We start from the raw sequence: 10,454 nt of genomic DNA, 5'->3' as shown, positions 1-10,454 counted from the left end.
GACCAATTTCACATAGTTTCGGTATTAAACTAAAGTATATCCAATATTATACATTCAGTTAATTTTGCTAAAATATCTTACATGTTGCCCAATATAAACGGTATTAGGCAAACCGGAAGTTAAAAAAACTTATATATTGTAACGGATTTCTCGTTAAATCGTCAACTTCGTAACTCACACTTGAGTTCGGTCACTGGATTTTTAAATAAAAGTCCCAATTTAATAGCTATACACTTATCTTTATTTCTAATTCCAACAACTTAACACTTATTATTTGTTATTCGAGTTTAAAACTTATTGCTTATAGCTCAATTGCTCTTTACACGGCAACAGTCTACTGTGCCTTGTCTAACTGTGTTTGCTGCACAATCCGGCAGCCCTTATATAGTAGATCTTTAATAAAAGTTCGGCACTAGAACATTCTACGAATTCGCTGTCTAGTTGCTTTTGGCAATTCATCGTCGATTCGGTTTTGTTCTATCATCGTTGTTTGTCGCAATATGCTAATGTTCAAAAATTAATATGTTCGTTGTTGCCAAAGGGCATCAGTTTCAGTACGCAGCAATATAACATTTAGTTTTTATTATTATAAGTATTTTACATACAGTCCACTCAGTACAAAAAGTCGTTACTTACTTAAACAAACATATGCGTTTACATGCAATACGTATTAAGGCATCAAAAAGTTTTACACTTGAGAAACCCACATCACACACACACTATACATTTAATTAGATAAGTAATTTTTGTAAATAGTATATAAGGACAGACAAATCTACAATAAAATAAGAACCCTACAAGAACAGTGACAGTCATCTGACCGGTAATATGACAGTTATAGCTGATAATATTTTGTCAGAGCGCAGAACAAAGTTTCTATCATTTTCTTAAGAGCCTTGTGCAAAAACTGATGTAAACAAATGTGTGAGTTTGCATTTCTCTTTACCAGATGGTTATTCGAAATTGATTCACTATATATCTATACTGCTATCTCTCATGTATTTTTCTGAGTCATTGCTGACCATAAATCCATCATAGCTGAAAATTGTCAGATGTGACTGAAACGAAATTGCACAGGAGTACGCAAACTTTTGGTTTATCGCACGAAATAACAGCTAAATAGGTGTTTCACAACTTCTCGAAACTTCTATGGAAATGTATGCTGTTTCTTTTCGATGTATACAAAATTTGCTTTTGGAAAAATCGTAAACATTGACAGTCATTTTACTGTTCATTTGACTGTCAGTACTGACATACTAAATGCGAGTATTATGGTGAACCCATCAGCAGTTTCTTGTAGAGAATGAAACACTTCTCAATCAATGACGTGTCTATAAATTTTAGTTCCCCACCAGAGGTAAGACAATATTTGCATATATTGTATAGCTCGTCATCATTTGGTCTTACAAAGCAAATAAACAATAAGGTATATGGGAGATAGGGGTAGCATTGACCCGATTTCTATATATTTAGAATTACCATACACTATGGATAGAATAAAATGCTCCCTAAGTTACATTAAGGTACCTCAAATACCATCAGCAAAATATACATAAGGAGTAAAGTCAACTGGATGTTTGAAAATCCTGTGGGGGCTAGAGCAAGTTTTTACCCATTTTAGGCACAAAAATGCACCGTTATCAGAAAACACGCTTACTTAATTTTATTAAGAACTGACTGATATTGGCTGATATATGTGGTATACAATCAACCGGAAGTTTCGAAAATCTTTCTATTAGGTATATGGGGGCTAAGGGAAAGGATTTTATCCTAATTTCAATAATATATCTTACACATTGCCTGATATTTTCGGTCAAAAGTCAGCTATAGGCTTTGTGGTCGACATTTCAGAGGCTTGAATAGTTATGGTTCGATTTTGACAATTTTAAGACCTGAGATGGCACTATTCGTGCAGAGTTTTATCCCGTTATACTCGTATTAATTGGTGCTTGATTTGTATACTGGAAAGTAGAAAAATAAGATGGAATTTAAAGCTGTGTTATGTGGGAAGTAGCCTTAGTTGCAGTCTGAATTCGCCCATTTTCGCTGCAACATGAGAATGTCAAAATAATCATATGTACTAAATTTGGTTTTTATTGGTCTAGGAGGTCCGGAGATATGTGATTACACCTAAGTGTGGGGGGGGGGGGGGGGTACGCTGGTCGTTCAATTTTGACATCAGCTCCTATAAAGGTCTCTTTTGCAATCCAGGAAGTAAAATTAAGGGTTTATATTTAGTTATTGATTTATCGCACTTTTAGTAGTTTGTAATAAAACAATTAGATGGTAGAGGGCTTGGTTATCATCCGATTTCACCTATTTAGACGCTGTGGCAAGACATGTCGAAAGGGTTTGTCCTGTGCAAATTCGGTTGATATTGCTTAAATGGTTTAGGAGATATACTTATTAACCCTATTAGCGGTACAGGCCACGCCCACTTTTTTAAAGTTTTCAAGCAACAGGTGCTCCTCTTCATTGCGACTCGTTGTAATTTATAGGTTTTTGGAATGGTTTTGTGAGCCAAAGGAACGCGTGTACAAAGTTTTATGACGATATCTAAAGTTTTACGCAAGTTACAGCTGGCCCAGACATACGTACGGACGGACTTCCAGATTTCAACTCGTCTCATCATCCTGATCATTTATCTTCTTATTTTATTCTTATCTTATGTATTAAAATTAAATGCTATTTCGTTATGTACTCGGAGAACGTCCGCACTATAGCACGGACTGACGTGAAAATTTACACAGTTATTCGTTTATTCCTGCAGAAGGTCCTAACGGAGGCCGTTTTTGAAAAATCACAGTCGATTTTGCAATTACATTCGAAAAATGTTGAACAAAACATTACTATAAGATTAGAAATAACGCATGCGCCGCGCCATCTTCTGCTCTGCTCCTGCACTGTTATTCACTATAACTACTCGGTAAGTTACGGGTAAGACAGGGTGCTGATTTACATTACTCACATTACAATCGATTCGTGATCATATTTTGATCGTAATCGTTGAAGTTTGTGATTGTGAACTTGAAAACGTGTATTTTTTCATCGTGATAAAAACTGCTTGCAGTCTACAGAAACGGCAAGTACACAAACGTCTTTTCTACGCTCTGTATGGCATCATTTATGTATTTATGTACCCATATATAAAAGGAAGTTTGGTGAAATTTGATGGGGGGTAGCTTAGAATCAGGACATAGGCACTTTTTATAATCTTTTGCAAAAAATCAAAACAACTCATAAATAAATAAAATTATTTATCAAATCATAAGCATGTGTTAAAAATTCATGTGAAATTTTATTTAATATTTTATTGCTCAACAAAAAAAAAGAGTACAGTAATTTTCGTATATATTTGTACGTATATGTTTGTATGGAAGCTATATGCTATAGTTGTCCAATTCTCGCAGTTCCGACGAATCAGCAGCTTCTTGAGATGTGCGAAATTTCAGATCGATATCTCAAAAACTGAGAGATTAGTTTGCGTATATACAGACAGACGAACATGGCTAAATCGACTCAGCTTGTTATGCTGATCATTTATATATATTTTATAGGGTCTCCGACGCTTAATTCTGGATGTTACCAATTTCGTGGCAAACTTAATACGAGTATACCCTGTTCTGGGTATAAATATAATAACAACACATAGATACACGATTTTTCACAAATTTTGTTTTTTAGTTATAATTTTTCAAAATGTAAAAGCTCAAAACTAAAATCCAACTATTAAAAATAGTTTAGCTATTTATAAATAAATGTATTCGACTGTGATTTTTAGTTATTTTAAGAATATTTCAAATATATACAAGTTCATTTTTTAATTACTACAAAATATCGAGACTGGCAACCCTGCGTCTCAGCTCAATCGTTTCTACGGAAAAAATCCAATTTTCGTGGATATTTTACCGTATGGTCTGTTGAAGCGGACGGGAGAAGCGGTGGTGACTGTTCATTTACATTGCGCTCTCATAAGATAGGTCGTATCACCTGATTGGTCCACGGTTTTGCGTCGGTGACTGTTTGTGCCAGTACGGTCTGTTGAAGTGGACGGTAGAAGCGGTGGTGAGTGTTCATTTACATTGCGCTCTCATAAGATTGGTCGCATCAGCTGACGTACGGAAGGGAGGAATGTCGGTGACTGTTTGGGGTATGATTGTTTGAACTAAAAGTGTTGAGACAACTCAATTGTCCCTAAATATGTACGAATAGTTACGAATTGATCCACCCTCAGAAATAATAAAATTGCAGGATATTGGGAAGGTATTATACTCAGATAATTTCTGCACTCCTGTTCAAAATGGTTGAGAGTATATTTCTGAAAGTAAAATTTATTTGTTTGGATCATAACTGGCTCAGTAATTGGACTACATTAGCGGTTAAAAATGTAGTCATTAACAAAATTAATTTCCAGATATAACATTTGTTGCCAAATTATAATATGTTTTTAAACAGTGGTCGGCATGAGAGAAACTGCGACTGTGTAGGTGAGCACGAAATAAAAGACACCCAGTGAGAACTCTGTATAACATTTGACAGTGGTGCCACTAAGGGAAGAAATAAATTTTGAGGTTTTTAATGTATTGCATGGGTAATTTTCGATTGCAATTTAAGAAGCTAGGTATCCTTTATGAAGCTTTAATATATGTACATATACATTTTAATCACAAATGGTTATAAAAATTACATTTTAAAGCTCAATATACAAAATATTTTAATATTTCAAAACACTTACGTGTTTTAAATAATCTAAACATGAACCATACTTCTTTTTTATATACTGAAAAAACAATAATCTGTTGATAACTAAATCGGAAGTCAAAGTTCAAATAACATTTGCGGGGAATTCTAACCAAAATATGCCACGTTGCCATTTGATACTGCTAAGCAAATCAATATTCTGCGACAAAATACCCGCTTTTTCTGAAAAACAAAACTATATTAAATTAGAAACACATGTAAAAGGCACTAAAAAATCTGTTCTCACTAAAAACCAACTGATTTCGCAATTTATTTCTGCGAGATTCTTCGTGGTAATTCGTTGTTTTGCTTGTCATATGCTCTGTAGCCCATGAACTTTCAGCGCTGCCAAAGAAAACCACGAGCTCTGTCATAAAGCAAATAGAGGAGATTTTTTATACAAGATACATAAAGCAAATAGAGGAGATTTTTTATACTCCTGCAACTTGTTGCTACAGAGTATAATAGTTTTGTTCATCTAACGGTTGTTTGTATCATCTAAAACTAATCGAGTTAAATATAGGGTTATATATATATGAATGATCAGGATGAAGAGACGAGTTGTCTTTTAGTAGTACTGAAAGTGAATGGCACTATGACAAAAGAACTAACAGTTTGAGAGGCACCACAAAAAAAACAAAAACCAAAATGCCCCTAAAACTATGTGGTTAAAAGCATCAACTATCTGTCATTTGAATAACAGTTTTGCTCAAACCCAAGTCAGAACGTGTGACTAAATAATAAATATAGTTTCAAAAATAAACAAAGGCTGCACTTCAAACTTAGAAGTGAAAAATAATTCCTTAATATAAACGACAGAAATTTTTTTAGAGTTTTGTGCCATTAAAAGAAAGGGTTAATTTTTATTTTGAATCAGGCATTGTTTTTAATAATTTGTTAATGTTCTGAATTTAGTTTTTTCTCTTAACTGTGAGTTACTATCGAAAAAACTTGTAGAATATCGTAAATGAAAAGCAGCCAAATCTTCAAAAAAAACGAAATTTTACTGAAACAGTTACCTAATTTTATAACAAACTCAACAAAGTTTATGAGTAATGATAAGTTGTGAACCTTGTTCATCTGCCGTAAGTAATTTTTTTGCATTTGTTAATATTAATGAAAACAAACAGCAAAACCGTCCTGGCCGTCAATCCGGTCTTGGCCACCGTCTGGGCCGCTTCTCCGAGCTTTGACCACGACCGTTTCCCCTCGATGTTGTCGTAAGTGACCCATTTTTCATCGCCAGTCACAGTCCGCTTCAGAAACGGGTCGATTTTGTTGCGATTCAGCAGCAACTCGCTGATGGAAATTTGGTTCAACATGTTTTTTGCGTTAGTTTGTGTGGCACCCAAATATCGAGTTTTTTTTTTAATCCAAGGTTATGCAAATGGTTCCAAACGGTTTTCTGGCTTATCTTTAGGTTCTCAGTAATTAAGAAGTGCTCACGTGACGGTCTGTTTCCACTATTTCCATGATTTTATCGCAATTTTCGACGACAGGCCTCCCGACGCGTGGTGCATCTTTGACATCGAAATTACCAGAACGGAACCTAGCAAACCACTTTTGTGTTGCACTTTCGTTTAGAGTATCGGGCCCATAAACTAAATTAATTTTTTCAGCCGTCTTTGCCATCTTTGACGAGCGCTCACAACGTACTGAGTCAATCAATCGAAAAACTGTCAAAGACAAACTTTTAGCGCGAATATTTTTTCAGCGCCGTATAGTATGACATGATGCGACACGTAAAACTAGTACTATGGAAAATTACGCCATCTCTTAGATAAAAACCGAAGGAACTTTTTAATTGACCTAATAATTTAGATACTTGCAGCGTACAATTGGCTGGACATAAAAGTTCTTAACACAACTCTACGAAAATTTTAATTTTTTTTTACAATTTATCTGAAATAGATACGAATCAGTAAAAATATCTTACAAATAAAGTAGACGAAAAGTTTCCTAATGATTTAGAAAAGACATTAGGGAATGAATGTATTCATTTACAATGTCAACTCAAAGATTCCCTGCCAAATAGGAAACAAGTACGTTCCGCATAAGACATATGCAAAGTATTGCATTCTTAAAATCTTCGAGATGTTTATCAGAATGCAGACATTGCTCTACGTATGTTTTTGAGAATTCCCGCTATGAATTGTGCAGGAGAAAGGTTTTTTTCCACCTTAAGAAAGGTTTAAAAAAGTATACGGGCAAGTATGGGCCAAGATAGGCTAAATGCTTCAGCATTACTGTCTATTGAAGCACAATTAGTTCAAGAAATGGATTACATAGTAGATATTTCTGCACTAACAAGAAAAGGGCTTATTATTATTTTTTTTGTAAGAGTTTAATAAATATTTCTTTGTAATATTATTATACAATAATTATGGTAGGTCGGGCGGATTCATAACCGGATTGTATAATTTATCCGGATTTCGAAGTATTATGTCATTACATCAATTCTCTTTGTTTGTATAGTATAATATGAATTCAGGTTCTGTTTTTAACAAGCGAAGATAGAAACTAGAAAAACGTTTACTTCAGCTGAACCGAAGCTCTAATACCCTTCGCGTGCTTCGCTCAACTTATTTTCAACATAATCGGTCTACTGAGCGTACTATTCGCAACACCATCACCCATCTTGTAACCCAGCATTAATTATTAGATAGCGAAGAAAATATAGCGGCCGTAGCTGAGAGTGTACACAAAGGCCGTTGAGAGTCGATTCGGCACCGTTAGCAGCAATTCGGACTGGCGTATGGAACAAGCATAATTGCCATATTTGGGACGAAGAACAAGCTGAAGAGATTGAAGAGCTGCCATGTTATCCAGAAAAACAACGGTTTGGTGAGGTTTGTAGGCCGGTGGAATCATTGGTCCATATTTTTTCAAAAACGATGCCGCTGAGGACATAACCGTCAATGACGTCCGTTATCGCACCATGATAACCGACTATTTGACAGATAATTTTACGTCTTTGACCCGTCGATTGGCCACCAAGATCGTATGATATCACACCGTTAGACTTTTTCCTGTGGGGATATGTAGAGTATAAAATCTACAAGGTGCGTTCCAAAGTAAACAGTAAAAAAGTAACAAAGCCATCTATATGTCGACTAGTGCGTTAGAATCTGCTATCATTTATCGACTTCCAGTAACAATTTCATGATATTTCATGTATTGGAAGTGAAGTTATTGCGTTTAAAGTGTCAGGATGTTTTTGTCATCGATGCGAAAATGAGCTTCGAACAAAAACATTAAATTTTGTTTTAAAATTGGTAAAACTTTTACCGAAACGTTTCAATTGATAAAACAAGTTTATGGCGATGGTTGCCTATCCCGTAGCAGAGTGCACGAGTGGTTTCAACGTTTTCAAAGTGGTCGTGAGGACATAAATAACGATGAACATGTGGGCCAACCAAAATCCGTGATCACCGAAAATTCCATCGAAACTGTGCGTGAGTTCATAAAAAATCAGCCGAAATCACATTGAAATTCATGGAAATAGAATTGAACATCTCCAAAACATCGATTTATCGCATTTTGACCGAACATTTGGGCTTACAAAAGGTGTGTGTACGGTTTGTTTCGCATAAATTGACTGACGACCAAAAATTGCTCAGAATTCAACATTCGAAGGACATCATTAAAGAGGCAAAAAAAGACCCGAACTTCCTTTACAAGATTGTGACTGGTGACGAAACGTTGTGTTTTCAATATGATCCGGAAACGAAACGCCAGAGTGCTGAATGGAAGGCGCCGGACGAGCCGAAACCCAAAAAATCGCGCCTGGAGAAGTCGAAAGTGAAAACAATGCTGATTTGGTTTTATGATTCCAAGAGTATTGTCCACAAAGAATTTGTTCCACCTTTCCAAAACGTTAATGCGGTATTCTACCTTGAAGTTTTGAAGCGTTTGGTGCGCCGCATTCGACGTGTTCGGCCCGAATATCGCGAAGATGGAAGTTAGCGTTTGTTGCACGAGAATGCGCCGTCTCATCGATCGACGCTTCTGGCCGATTATTTGACCAAAAATCACATTTTAATAATCAACCACTAACCGTGATATGGCACCGTGCGACTTCTACCTTTTCGGAAAAATGCATTTGCCGATGAAAGGAAAGCGTTATGTAGACGTGGAGGCCATTCAAAAGGCTTGCACCGGAATACTGGCGGCCATACCGGGCAACGAGCTAAAACACTCGTTCGACATGCTTTTGGACCGTGCAAAAAGCTGTATTAAGGCAGAAGGAGACTATTTTGAATAAATTAATTGATTTTACCGATAAAACCATTTGTTCTGTCTTTTTTTTTAAGTCTTTTTTACTCTGAAACGCACCTTGTATGCGGACAATTCTGCTTCGATTCAGACCTTGTAGCAAAACATCACCCCTGTCATTCGTCAGTTACCAGTCGAAATGCTCGAACGAGTCATCGAAAATTGAACTCAACGGATAGGCCATATGGGACGTAGCCGCCGCCAACATTTGAAACAGAAAATTTCCAAAAATAATATGAAAAGAAATGTTCTTTCTAATGTTAATAAACATTCTCCGTTTAATTTAAACTTTCTGTGTATTTTCTTTAAAAAAGTAGGGAACCCCAAAATGGATCTCCATTTATATCTCATAGTAATATTGGCGGTTTCGAGTTAATGAGTAGTTTCTTGGAAAAACAGAACGTATGCAAATTTGTTTAGATTTTATGGGATCAATGATCGCACTGTTTACAGTTTATTAGGTCAATAACTCTTTCGTTTTCTTTTAGTTAAGCCAACAGTCTTTGTTTACATTTAGCCAAGTCAACAACCTCTCTTTACATTAGGTCAATGATCTTTTTTACATATTATGATGTCAGTGACCTCTTTATGGTTCTGTTTACATTTTATAGGGTCAAGGGCCCTTTGTTTACCTTTAGCCAAGTAAACAACCTTTGGTTACATTGTCTGGTGAAGTTGCCGTTATGCTTTTTGGAGTCTTACGTTACCACACATCTTTATTTAATTAATTTTTTGTTACGAAACTCTCTTATAAATAAAACTGAAACTGTAAACCTAACATAAAATGTAAAAGTTTGTTTGACTACGTAGTGTTGCGCTCCATGACGTCCGTATTGCGCATGGATAAAATGATCCGAAACTCTTTGATTTGAGAGAGCGCCGTCAAAGTCCACATTTTTTATAACATTTGACAGTGGTGCCATTAAGGGAAGAAAGTTTTGAAATTTTTAAATGTATTTCTTGGGTAGTTTTCGGTTTCCATTTTACAGAAAAATATACATAATTAAAATTAGTTTAACAAGCTAGATATCCTATGTGACTTCTAAATATAAGTACATGTATATTTTAATCACAAAAGATTTTCAAAATCAACGTTTGAAACTAAATTTAACAAAATATTTTAATATTTCTAGATACACAAGTTTTAAATAACCTAAACATGATCCTTATTTCTTTTTTATATACTCAATAAACAAATATCTTTTGATAATTTATTCGAAAGTCAAAGTTTACCTAACATTTGCTGGGTACTGCTAAGCAAAACAATACTCTGCGACAAATTATCCACTGATTTCGCAATTTATTTTTGCGGGATTCTTAGGGATAGTTCATTGTTTTGCTTGTCATCTGTTCAGTAGCTCATGAACTCGTGGTTTTTCTTGGCAGCACTGAAAGTTCATGAGCTCTCTCAGAAGGAAAAGAGAGGAGTTTCGGATCAT

This window comes from Bactrocera oleae, chromosome X (genome assembly GCF_042242935.1).
Source record: "Bactrocera oleae isolate idBacOlea1 chromosome X, idBacOlea1, whole genome shotgun sequence".
Taxonomy (NCBI): domain Eukaryota; kingdom Metazoa; phylum Arthropoda; class Insecta; order Diptera; family Tephritidae; genus Bactrocera; species Bactrocera oleae.
This window is presented reverse-complemented; position numbering follows the sequence as displayed.